The sequence below is a fragment of the Bombus huntii genome, chromosome 9 (genome assembly GCF_024542735.1).
Source record: "Bombus huntii isolate Logan2020A chromosome 9, iyBomHunt1.1, whole genome shotgun sequence".
Classification (NCBI taxonomy): Eukaryota; Metazoa; Arthropoda; class Insecta; order Hymenoptera; family Apidae; genus Bombus; species Bombus huntii.
Genome location: NC_066246.1, coordinates 10,735,101 through 10,749,159, shown reverse-complemented (window position 1 = coordinate 10,749,159; position 14,059 = coordinate 10,735,101). Strand labels below are relative to the sequence as shown.

The 14,059-nt window shown below is 36.0% G+C and overlaps 1 protein-coding gene across 2 annotated transcripts in view; it reads left to right on the top strand.

Moving 5' to 3' along the window:
- Positions 1-14,059, top strand: part of LOC126869699 (glutamate receptor ionotropic, kainate 2-like) — a 150,728-nt gene that overhangs the window by 66,819 nt on the left and 69,850 nt on the right. Inside the window, exon 1 of one of the 2 annotated variants that reach the window (XM_050626571.1) lies at positions 5,146-5,677. The exons of the other annotated variant lie outside the window; for it this stretch is intronic. The gene's annotated coding sequence lies outside the window, so the exon portion shown is untranslated. Of the gene's footprint in view, positions 1-5,145; positions 5,678-14,059 lie in introns of those variants that run through there. 2 annotated transcript variants of the gene reach the window in all.

Sequence of the window (14,059 nt, the reverse complement as noted above, 5' to 3'; positions counted from 1 at the left end):
AAGACTACCCTAAAGTCTCGAAGGTGCATCTACCTAGATAAGATCTGCGACCATCGCCAGATATTTCTCTCGAAATAGGACAAGTTCTATTTGACACTCTTTTTTCGAATAATATACAGTTTAGATTTTGTAACCGATTAAAATGGGACATCCAATGTATGTATAAGTTATATATATATGGAGATAAGACCATCATAATTACATTATTGAATTAATTTACGAATTAAATAATGAATACTATGTTATGAATCTGAAAATGTATATAGAAGTTACAAGATATTTATTGCATATACTTTGCAAAATTACGAACCCTAAACTAATCATAACAAAAAGTCACCGTTAACTTGGCTGCGTTCCGGTAAGTCTGTCAGTTATTGCTGTACAGGCACGTCTTTGCAAGTCCTCCTAGTGTCCGTAGAGCAACCACACACTATGGCAAACCTGTCAGTTTAGTTGAACATGGCATCGGGTGACGGCGGGACATCTTAGCGTTACTAGACTTATTATTAGCTACAAAAAGGCGTGTTAAACGTAAAATAAAACGTGATACAGTGAGTGTAGAAAGTATTCATACCCACTTTAAAACAGAATAAATTTTCCAAAATTGGTCAAAACAACTTGATTCTATTTTTTTTCTTTTTTTTTTTTGCGAAGTTGGAAGGAGTAGTTTACAGCATGACGCGCAACGAAAATTTTGAAAAAGTTGCGATTGGTCGGAGTCGAGAAGAAAAAAGTAAAAGTCGTGTTTTACAACTTTTTTATCTGCGCTTGTAGAAAACTTAAGAAAATGACCTAAAGAAAAGTTAAACAAGAAATTTTGAAGATTTATGTCAATAATATGTATAATGAAAATTTTATGTATCACCGTATATGGTGTAAAGAATGGCTGAAGAAGAAAGAAGCTTATTCACATCTTGTTAAATGAATTACGGTTCCCACCTAAAGATTGGCATAGTTATTTACGCACGAATGAAAGAACCTATGTAATATTCCTCTTTTTAGTTATTCCATTAATTAAAAAAACAGGTACTGTTATGAGAAACGTCATTTCACCATACGACAGTTTAACTACGACTCTAAGATTTTTTGCTACTGAAGAAGTTACCTCAAAATTTTCAAGAGTAGTATCATCTGAGACTTCCCCAATAAAGACTATTTAAAGGTACGAAAAAAATAATTTTCTTTCTATTAAGATTTACTACTTTACATATCTGTATTAAAATTAGATACAAACGAGCTTGCGGAATTTTCCGAAGTGGAAGGATGTACTGACATGGCAGTTGCAAAGTACACTTGTTGTTGGTAATATTGCATTGGTCTGAGTGTGGGAGTTACTGTTGGTCCTGACAAATTAATTGGTGGAACATATTTAAATTGCTCATTTCAGCTTGAAACAAATGTTCTCTGATATAAGTCTTTGTTATTTAGACAGCCCGCGTAATTTCATGACAACGTTTTTCCCACAGATATCAAAATGAACCTCTTCATTTGGTGGACGCTTAAAATGATTTTTAACAGCTAGTAGTACTTTATTCGTTAGTCGTTACGTTGATATCTATAAACTCCTGTTTGGTTGTGTTGGATGATTGTATTCAGGTGTAAATGCAGAAGTTAATGGATCTGATGTTGACAAATTATACGGTTAAAGTGATTGACCGACATCCGCGATGCTATATCAGGAATACTCGTGCTATATTTCTACAGTATATATATCGTCCCTTTTAGTTTCCGCACACAGAAAGAGAATGAAAGAATGAAGCCAAATTTGTTTAAGGAAGGTGGAACTTTTCGCTTTGTTTTGGAGTAATCGATGGGAAACATGTTGAGATCATTCCTCCAAATAGCAATAGGTTGAAATTTTATAATTATAAAGGTGGACAAAATTAATACATAATTGTAGATCTAAAAAAACATCGATATTGTTGTAATTGTAAGTATGTATTATAAATTTTTTAATTAAATCGGTGCAGAATTCTTACTTTCGATCAGAATGTTTTAATCGAAAAAATAAGAAAGATGGATTTATTGCATCAGAGTTTCACACAAAAGACCCTAGTATGGAAAGTTTTGATCGAAGAAATCTATGAAATACAGCTAATACTACTGAAAAAGAGAATATTTTCTTAGTGATTATTGTAAATTACTTCATAAATAAAGGGAACATTCCTTGTTTCGATCGTTCGCGGAGAGACGCGATCTCGAAGAAGCGCGTCAAAGGGAGTCGTAAATTCCCGTTATGATTCGAATAATCGACGCCACGAATAGATTGATCCCTTATTTCGATTAGGATAATAGGGGTGGTTGAGTGAGTATAACGCTGATTTTAACAGGTTATAATATATATATTTCCAACAATTAAATAACCTTAATATTGGATACCATTGTGTGTATATTGACTGCCAAACTACGAGTACGGCTTGAGGCTCCTTTATCTCACGCGACGTAACATTCCTCATTCAGCAAAATAATTTCATGAATTAAAGTGGATATATTTGCTATAATGTATATATAATATTCATAAATAATTAAATTATTTTATTTAATTTGCCTAAATTATGTTTTTATCATCGTCTCTTTCAATATTTGATCGAGAATTTCGAGGAATGACTTGACCATTCAAGTAATTCTGCACTTTAAAATAGTATGATCTTGGTTCGTACATGTAATCTGTACCCCCACTTCGATGATACTTTCACATTTTTTAATCCTTTTCGATAGCAGCTTCAAAGGTTATTTATTTTCTTTACTGCGCTTCTTCTAATCACAGAAGCGTCAAGCTCTTTTAATTTGATTATGAATTTCGAATACGCTTTTTTATCACACGATTTTAGCAATCTTTGCGCTTCAAATTCCGTAAGTACGGTTCGCTTTTGTAAATTTCGACGAATTCTTCCACCCATACTTGATGGGTGGGGGACATAATTTCGTACATTCATTATTATTTCGTATCTTATTGCATGTTTTGATTACGCGTAAATTGTGAACTTTTATTTACGGCGTCCCAACAATTAACAAACGTTGGTACACACGCTCCGGAGTATCTGTACAGGCTATTTTGGCACAGTCATATCGAATGATTTTTCATATTTGCTCCGGTTGCCTTCACAGGCCAAAATAACTGCACAGTTTTATCATACACACGTACTTGCGCAACCGTGTCTGTGCAGTCATAACTGACAGACTTACCGGGACGTTTGTAGCCGGCTTTATGGAATGAATGGCGTATCCACGAAATTTCGTGACATCTTCCGGCTTCATTTCCTCGTCGCAACGATTCAACGAGCAACGGAGAAATTATATTCACCGAATAACTTTAACGTCGCTTGCCACGTATCAAATAACGCCACCGCACAAGTCTAGAAAAATAATTTACATTGTAGCGACAAATAGACGCCTTTGAGAATACTTCTTTTCCTTTCCGGCCGTTATGAAAGTTTTCGCTCTTAAAATTGACGCGCGAACTTCTATCACGTGTAATTCCAGCAGGCTCTTTTCAGCAGCAGGCGCCTTTTTAAAAAATCGTAATCCTCGTTAAATTACTTCCTGCATATGCGGACCTATTAAAGGGCCACAGTTACTTTAACTTTGACACTGCATGACTGCGGAACCCAACTTATTCTGGAGCAATTAACTTGGGACTGCGTCGATAGAAACGCGTCGCGCCGCGTACGAGCGCGTTTGTTTTTGCAGTTAACCAATTAACGCGTGTCGAACATCCCAACCGAGGGAATCAATAAAATTGCAATTAACCGTCGCGTGGTCTAAGCAGATAATACCCAGGTGCAACTCCAGAGGCTCGCGAGAGGAATAGATGAAACATATCATCGGGAATCCTTCGTAATCGCCACTTAATTGCTCTCCGTAGGTGTTTCCAACAACGCGAAAACACTCCGGTGCTTGCTATATTCCTTGTGTTTCCAGTTTCGCTGAATTTCTCTGGTCTAGTCGTATAAATTCTTGCGTACAATATCTTTTGTAAAATATCGTTGATGAATTAGATTACGATTTCGATTGTGAATCGTTTTTATATTTGAAGATTGCGAAGATTGCGAAGATTACGAAGAAAAAAGTGATGAAATGCGTTTTTATTGTTTTTTATAAAAGAGTAATTTTACAAATCATTTTATCGTGTTATAACATGAATTCGTCCTATTTTTATAAACATATTGCATATATTATACTGGACGAATTTATGTCACAACCCAATATTATTATTAAGTCATTTCATTTATACGATGTTACATTATAAGTCATATTTCTTTTTTATATGAGAAGAATTTTAAATTCCAATTCATTTTTATGCCTTTCTCGCGTGATCTTCATTTTCAGATCGATACTGTCCGAGCGACTGCTTTTTGACCTGATTAGCGATAAAAATTTTATTTTCACACACCGCTGAAGTGTCAGGATTTTGAGTTGAAAGCTCGGTTTATCGAGCGTCGAGAGGTTTGAACGTAAGAATAGATGGTAAAATGTAAAATCCTTTTTAGGTTATGCACTCTTGAGAAGCACATACGTTTAGATGCATTGCTTGATATACGGGGTGTTCATAATGAAATTCTCGGCCACATTTCATTCTTATGTTTATTACGGTATTACTTTACGCCATTTTTCAAACATTTTATAGATTCGTTGGAAAGGCCTCCATTTTTCCTACAGTTTTTCATCTTCCTCGTTCTGCTCTCCCCGCGTTTGTGACACATTCGAGCTATATTTTATGAATCCGGCTTTCTGCTTTCAATTTTATATTCTTTCTACGCCCGATGAATGTAGTGCACAACATTCAAGGATGAAATACTACCATTTTTCTCTCGCGGTATAACATTTCAACACCTTAAATCGATTGAGCAAAATACACACCTATTCATTGTTGAGCCTCATTATCAAGATTCAGTTCACACGTCTTATTATTCCTATCATTTTCCAAAATTTATCTGCATTCGTTGATCATGCTTGTCTCGTCTTACTTAACTGACCCAATGAACGCGCTCTTAGCCTCACTGTACGAAACCGATGAATTTGACGAAAATAAATATGTGTCGTAACACATCCACGTGGCGTACAATTAATTTCCCGCTTCTCGCGGTTTCTTGCGTATCTGTAGTTTCGCAGCTGCGCAAAAAGCCCCGGCGCAGTTTATAATTCAATGACTCGGTAATTTTACGTTCAACAACTAAAAGCATTTCGACCGCATAATAGTTTCATAATTGGAGTGCCTCCGGCAAGGGAATTTTTAATCGAATTTTGCAATTCCCCTCTGTAATTCGGTGCCTTGCTAATTCGATCGAGACGCCCGCGAACCCGAACGATAATCGAACAACGAAAAGAAAATCGAACGAATGAATAAACTCGGATGTGCACGAGAAGAATCGCGACGCGTGTTGAGGTATTTCTCGGGGCGAGTCGAAACGGTCGACGTCGGTCGCTGTGTATTTAGGCTGGTCCATGCTAAATTTAAATCAGTTCGTAGCGAGGCCACCGAACGCGATACTCCACCATCCCATTGATTTCCCGTAGCTGTTCGAGGTGTCTCGCTGTTCGAGAATCTTCTGGGGCTGAAATCGAGACGCGGTGAATATTCTTGGTTAGTTCATATTCGAATTGAACACACGGTCAGAAATGGAAGGATGAAAGGAGCTGCGTGTTCCGCGGTGTATGAATGACTACAAGTAATTAGGTAAGTGTCTTTTTTGCTTTTTGGTTTCGTGTTTGGAATTCGTATTTGGAGATATTCGTGGGGTAATTGAAGTGAGCTTCGAGTTCTATGTAATAGAAAATACATATTTCTTGTTATTTTATTAGTTTTATCGAATAAAATAAGAAATTGTTCGTTTGAATCTACTCGAGGTTCATTTGATGTGTAAAATTTGGTACTGTGATATGTAGCTACGTATTTGTGGTGTAGCTAGAATATTAAGCAATTATATAATACTAGATATTAGTCATTATGAATAAAGGAATAATATTTCTTATTGTTTTATTAGTTATATCGAGTGTAACGGAATAACGTTCGTTGGGTGGAATATGTGAATACAGTTTCATTCGGGTAGAAACGAAATTTCATTGGACTGCGATTATATTGTTTGCGATTTATCATGCAGAAAATCTGGTCTCGATGTTGGTGCAGATTAAAAGAACAGATCGGACAAAACGATTTCACTTGATCGCTGATACAGTTGGTGAAATTTCGCTTGAAAAGAATAACGTTTTGTGCAAAAAGTTTCATTCGATGTAAAAGCGAGATACACCAACGCTTTGTTAACAAAAAAAATGCTCGTGGCAGATTCATGACACACGATATTTAACGAAAAATTTTTCAATACAAATTTCATCTAACAACGAATAAACGATTCACCCTCAGATTACTTTTATTTGGCACAAACATTACCGAGCATTTGAAATATTTCTTCCTTTCGTTCTTCGGAATAAAATTTAGGATGAAGAGTATTTAACACTTTCGAAATAAATAAGCTAGAAATGATAAAATAGAATGGCATTGAAGAAACAGGAAAAATCGTGGCAGATACTCGTGAAGATTCATCGAAAGGCGCCAGAACACCAGCCTGTCGATAACTGCGAGTTTTCACTCGATCGCGTCGATCGTATCGAAACGAGGCCGTCAGTACGTCTTTAACAACACCGACACTCGACATCTGCCTTTTTAACGATCGTGATCCACGTAATTCTGGGGAAATATCCAAGCCCCGTTCTCCGTACTCGTTCAGCCGAGCTTCTCCTCGCTCGTTCCTTCGACTCGGCAATTATGTTGGGTTCAGCTGCAATTAAGCTCTAGTTCGGCCCGTAAGTGGCGCATCTAGAGCTACTATTACCGATAAATTTATGGCCTATCGATATCTTATAAGCACGGGGAGGCTAGTTACGGATCGGGTAAATGTAAATTGTCGACGAAAGGACTCGAGCCTCGTAATAACGTATCTATTGATCAAAAAACGAATGGGAAAGAGCGATCGAATCGATCGGAGAACTTGGCGAGAATTTGTTGTGAAATTTATGAAACGAACAATCTTCTTTGTTAATGGAAATTGTTAGAGGTCTGTACAAATTTCTGGTGTTAGCAGTGTGGAATGCAGAGGCATGAGCGTGATTAAAACGACATATTTCGAAGCTACGATGAATCGGTATTTATCAAAGCCTTTTTGAAAAATAATGCTTTATAGAATCGACAGATTCAATGAAAAAGGCACATCTGCGTCAATTTTAGGTTTCTTGTATCATCGATTAGTTCTTGCAATCGATTCTCCATCTTCTAGTATTTGTGGTATTATATATGTTTTATTGAACACGATTATATAAAATCGATTGTGTAAGATCTTCGTGAAAACGCATAACAAATTTTACGTTGCCCATTTATGAATTATTAAAGCGATGAAAGAAGAGAGAAACAAGAACTTGAACATACCGAAAATATTTGTTAATTATTTACGAGAAGAATAAGATCCCTCAAAGTGTATCATGCTGATTTTATATTTTTCTAATTGGAAAGGAACTTGGAACAGTTAATACCAACGAAACAATGAACTTTTAGAAGATCAATTTCAGAAAACTCACAGAAGAGATCAAGCTTTAGACTTAAAATTACTTTTCGAAAATTAGCTTGATCTTTGAATTTACAGGCCATATAACTTGCGCGGTATCTAGCTGCTCAGCAGAATCCGAATTACGTATTTCTAACACAAATAAGAAAAAATTTGCCACGAATTGCTCGTTCTTCCGTAGGAACTGAAAATTCATATAAGCGGAGAACTGCTCCCCTATTCCAATTATTTTCGACTTTATCCGCGTTAGAAGCCAGTTTCCGTGCGTTGCGCCCCGGCTAATTGGAACATTCTAATTTCTCGCGTTCTGTTGTTTTCATGTCCGCTGACATCGCTAATTCCAATTTCCCTCGTTGCATTGTAACAATTCACTCGGCGTAGCTGGCGGTAACCGTAAAGATCGAAAGCTTCTAGAAATTCTCCGTGAACTCGTACTCCGTGCCATTTCACTCTTTCGAATTGGCAGCATTCGAGACGCCCTCGTACGTTCTCTCGTCGTACGATCGGTGTTTTTCCTCTGATTTTGCGGCCACGAGAAATCGCGATATTCATAATCCAGGTAATGCGAAAGGGGAGGACTTGAAATTCCAGTGAAGGTTGCTCGACGAACCTAAAGTCCGATATTCGATTCAATTTCTGCGAAGGGTAGCAGTGGTCAGAAGGGCTCGAATCGAGACCAATGGCTTGCTGTGCTGTGTTGGCCGTTTCTAGTCCAGTGCTCGAATCGAGCCTCGATCGAACGCGAGTATCTCACGCTAGCTGAACTCTTTGCTGCGTAAAAAGAAGAGTCGACTTTATGATCGTGAGCGTATCGGCCACCTGTTTTTAACCGGCAGTTCCCATGGCTGGGATATTTTCTTGTTCCACCCTTTTTTCCCTTTCCTTTTTGTAATCTTCTCTGGAGTTTAATTTTTATAGGTGAAAAGTAAATTAGGCAGTGTATTGTTTACTGGGATTACTATTTCTTGATTTTCACGTTTCTTTTTACACCCTCACGGATATATTGGAAGAAGATAATCAAGAAAATTTAAGGGATCCTAGATATATCTACGATCACGTACTGGCTCGCGAAAGTAAATGAATATTTAACGTAGACAATTTTTATGTTCACGTGTATGTGTCATATAAAACATTTTGAAATTTCGATAGCACCGTAATGGCCCACGATTGCCATGATTATACTGGTTACAAGGTTTACTTCAAACATATACTTAGAATTAGTAATTCATAAAAATTCACAGTATGAACAGTTGCCTTAAACTTTTTATCATAAGATAGGTAATTAACTGTTTAAATAATTTCGTGAATTTGATTTAAGCGTACGTTTGCAATAAATACTTTTGTTGCGACCTCTCAACTAGTAGTTGGCTATCAGTTAAGTTGTAACTGTTCGGTTGGGGTCGCGAACCTTGAACGATATTATCGCCCAAGGTGGAAGATTCATTAAGAGTTCTAGTATGATTATGATTTTGTTGGATCTTTATTTTGAAGTATTAGTATTGTAGGAATGTTTATTATAAATTAACAGAAAAGACAGTATGATAAACACAATATTGTAACACTCTCACAAAATTGAATATAATATCGCACTTCACGAATTTGCTTAACACTATTTCTACGTCACAGCAACACGATGAACTTCTCTCGATCACGATTAATTCAACTCTGACAGCATTACCATTACTGTAACAAACCTTGGTAACGCTCACAACACTCCTTGACAACATTAACATATCTTAACAACGTTTATAAACAATCAACCACGTCTTTCGCTAACGTCACACCATCCCACAGTATCATTGTGATTTTGAAGTCTTCTAGAATGATTGCGATTTTGAAGTCTCCTAGTATGATTGTGATTTTGAAGTAGTGCCTACTTCGAAGTCTCTTTTGAAGTGTTTTCTGAAGTGTCTTCTGAAGTGTCTTCTGAAGTGTTGTTTGATCTAGGAGTGTGTTTTCGTCAACGTGTTCTGACTGTCGAAATGTCCGTGGGTGTCTCACAAGTGGTGCGTCTTGTGCGTACCTGGTCGAGGATGCATAGCGCAAGATCCCGTTAATGACATCGTCTGATGATTCATTGTCGAATTCTCATCTGGTATCGAAGTTTACGATACGTCGCTTGCTACTGAGCGGACCCGTCAAGCGCTTAAAATGCTAATTAAATCGTCGACGTGGTCTGAATCGTAAACTTTATAATGTGCAATATGAAAGTATCGTAAACTTGGATTTATTTCAAACTTCGATCATGATAATCGTATCATGCGAAATCATATCATATCATGCAAATTTTCACAAGTAATCGTATACTTTTGTGAACTTACGTATATCGAATCGCAACTATGCATGAATATAAAATTCTTATTAGTCGATTAGTTTTTTCAGATCTATACTTGATCGTCATATCAGATTGATACTTTACGTTAATTATCACGTTTCGTATAAATATCCTAGCACTTATGAACAGTATCGAGTATTTGTACGGAAAGATCCATCAATGTAATACTTGTATATCTCGATTATGTAGTAGTATGCAATGTACTTAATTTGTCAATTGCGAATCGAAGGATAGCATATCTTGGTCGGTGAATCGAATGAAAAAATGTAATTATGGCGATATAGTCAGACTAGGTTAATCACGTTGCACCCATGTTTCGGAGTAAACAAGTAAATACTTAAAGAGAACGTTCGTTGTGTAAGAACGAAACACATTACGCGATTGTTGGCCAAAATTGCAGACATTGCTCTGACATCTTGCGAAATCTCATTTCCGAACATTGAACGTGACAAAGGACCGGTATGCGAGAACAGCAGAGAAAAGAGATTTGCCGCAATGCAACAATGCTCGTTGCAACAATGTTGCATCGCAGCCCCTATTATCGTAAATTTCGACTCGTATGAGCAAACGGCATTGTTGTAATGGTACAGCCAGTTGTCGGAACAATGCGTAAGATTTAATATCGATCGCGGGAGAAAATAGCTGGAAAGCGTAGGCAAACGTGCCGAGTAACACTCTTTGGGGCCTGACTTGACAAGAAAAATATTGCGAATGGCACTGCCAAAGGTTTGAAAACGGTAGAAATTTCACGGCAATTTTAGACCTTTCACTGGCATTTTTAGGAAGTCTCTATGAAACGCAAAAATGGACCTGTGTTTGTCGTGCGCCGCCTTGTCGACGACAATAAAAGTACGATTGTTAGTTCGGTCTCGAAACGATAAAAATATCTGTAATATTCGACGAGTCGGTTGGATATCGATCTCTCTACAAACCGTTGTATCGTTGCGCCTTTCCTGCGAAAACATTCCGATAACAATACCGTCCAGCGATTTGATTAGATTTCAAGCGTAATTTCACGCTGATACGACGTATCTCAGGTAATAAACAAAATTATATTTTAATTGCTACAAAGATAGTCGGCTTACCGTTACCCTTGATTCGATGCAATGTATAAATAATTATACGTTACCAGTAAACTCAGCGTCCTTTTAAATGATATTGTTTCAATACCCATGGGAGATCTTCATCATAAATTAAATTTATGAATTGGAATATCATATCGTCATTTATTTCATTGTTTAATTAAATGCCGCTGTAACATTAAATCAACATTGAATTGAAACTTAATTTTTTCTTCTTGTTACTATTAATTTTGATCGAGACTATTATACGCAAAATCCGTTTTCGATAAAATTGGCCGTAAATAAAACGATAATTAATTAAACGATTTTTCGAAGAATCGCATATTACTGGTTATAATTTCTTTGGAACGAGTAGTAAAGGATAGAAGATTGGTGAAAAACGAAGGAGTGGATGATATAAAGCAATTTTCACAAGTTTCTAGTCAGCCGCGCGCCGTTCCTCCACGACTGTCCTGCGACAAAGTACACAGAGCGCGAAAAGAGCGTGAAAGTAGTCCTTTGATGTCAACCACAGTGAATATGGCACCTTTTGCAACGCTTTATGCTCTTGGAAAGGAAAACGCTTAGTACGGATTTGCGGTTTTGTTTACAATCGAAATTCACCGAATATCCTTTTCTTTCGACTCTTCCGTTTCGTTGAGTCGCTCTTGAAAGAGAGAATTTTCTTCTGCGAAGTATGAACTCACTTAGTGTATAGTAATTAGTAGAAGTTAATAGAATTATCAATGCTAGTTTATTAAATTTCTGAATTTAATATCAGTCAAGTATGTATAATAATAAATTACCTTTTCTCTATAGAAGTAATGCACACAATACAGAGTCATTATCTCGATGAAACTTATCGCAACTCTATTGGCTATGCCAGGAAGAATCGCGTTGTTAAACTAGCATCGAATCAAAATTGCCGAAAGTTTCGATCAGAAATTGAATTTTAAGTCATAATTCATAACGAATGTTTCACCGAGAACTTTTTTCACTTTCTTTTGCCATTTGCCTTGCTTATAGCTTTGTGTGAAATACAGTTATGTTGTCTTTCCGTTAGTTTTCTCGTGTTATATCGCGTGATATACGACTGAAATCGTTATTTAAACGATAGAGGCAAGAAGTACATAGTTCATGTGACGGCAGCCAGTTTCAATTTCTACTTTATCACGACGATAATTACGATCAAATTTTTGAAACATGTTTGACTTTAATATGCTTGGTATAACACTAAAATCCAAAGAAAAATTCTAATGATCGAAATAGATTTCTTTATACAATGTATTTATTTATGATACGTTTGATATTTTACGATATTTCAAAGGAAACACATCATTTTTTCATAGTCGAAATTTACGTCATCGACGTCACGTCATCAAACACACGATGTGGGTTTAGTTAAATAAAACCGTATTTCTTTCTTCCCCAGTCCATCACTAAATCTACAACATGGAACGATAGTTATTCTACCAGTATTCAAGTTTTATCAAAGGAAAGGAAGCGCACAGACATTTCGCGAATAATACTGCAATTAACTTCAGCCACTCGAACATGTCGGTGAAGCACGAAGAATGCGTTAGAAGCACAATGCCCGTTCAACTATTGACTGGCAATTTCAAGTTCCAAAACGGGAACACGTAATTGAGGAACAAGAAAAATTTCCTCTCTATAAATGCGGAAAACTTCAATTTCGTCGAGATTCTAAAATTCGAAATAAAAGGAAACGAGCAATTAAGAGAGCAGAAGAGAACGAAAAAATCGACGCAATAACTGGCTACACCCAGAGAGTAACATCGAATCTGTTTCTTGATATGGTTCGATTCACTTTCATTCCCACGTGTATCTTGCACATCGATTTCAGTTACGTTTTCATCAAGATACATTGCTTGGTACAGTGGTATTCAGTTAAAAGTATCCCTGCACTCACCTATTTTGAATATAATGTAATTTAATTACAAAATCACAAGTAAAAACTATCTGTTGTTAAATAATGATTACATTGCGTACATCGCCAACTGTTTGGCATCGATGCCACTGCTGGATGCATTCAGCGGTGACAAGGTGTTATTATTCTGCTATATTATTATATTTTTATATGATAACATTTATTTTAAAAGATTAGTAGATATACAATGAAATAATGGTATCTGCAAGTGCGAAACACGTTACGGTGTAAAAAAAAATAATTTTTTAACAAAATTTCTATCACAATATCCTGACAGAATTCTTTATGAATCGCGTATTCAATTTTAACATACCGTTGATCAGTTTTTAAATAATAAATATTGCTTTTAACTATTAGCTATTTATTAATTTGTATATTTTATCAACACTCATCTACTTTTCCCACCAATCGGCTAAAATATCCGGATATTTTCGAACGGTAGTATAAGTAGCGAAAGACGAATCAACGAGAATATGAGATGTAAGCATTAATTTTATCAGACTATCCCTTCATACTGTATACGTATAATGTAATAAATCAAGGGATAAAAGGCATTGAAAAATTTCAGGAATTAATCATCGATAACGAACGATGGAATTATGATTATACGCTTGCTAGATCGTTGGGTATGCATTGAAATGAATACCGTTAATTTATTTCACGTGAAAAGAATTTTTCTTGTTATTTCGATAGTGCGACGGAATAATTACGTTGTTCCTTTTAGAGAGATACATGGCTAAATTAATAAAACTCTGTCCTACTTTAATCCACGACTGCAATATGTTGGAAAAACGTATATGTACATATACGAATAATATGAGCGAAATTACAGAGAACAAACGTTTTTTCTCGTAATTTAGGTAAGAATCTCAATCACGATTAATTAAATGAAGTGCAGCCCGTTTTATAATACATATCATATCAGAAAAAAGAAGCAATTATTAAAAATCTTTTAATTGAATAGATGTTTACATGAATTACATGAAATATTCCAATAACTGCAATGTATCTTGCACCTATTATCAACAGTTAATGCTATCCTTTCTCTATTGATTTATTCTGCCCTTTTAAATTAAGATTTTAATTAAGTTTAAGTAAGTGTTTGTTTTTCTTCGTTCAATTTTGAAATATGTGATCGCTACTCTGTAACAGCCTGTAT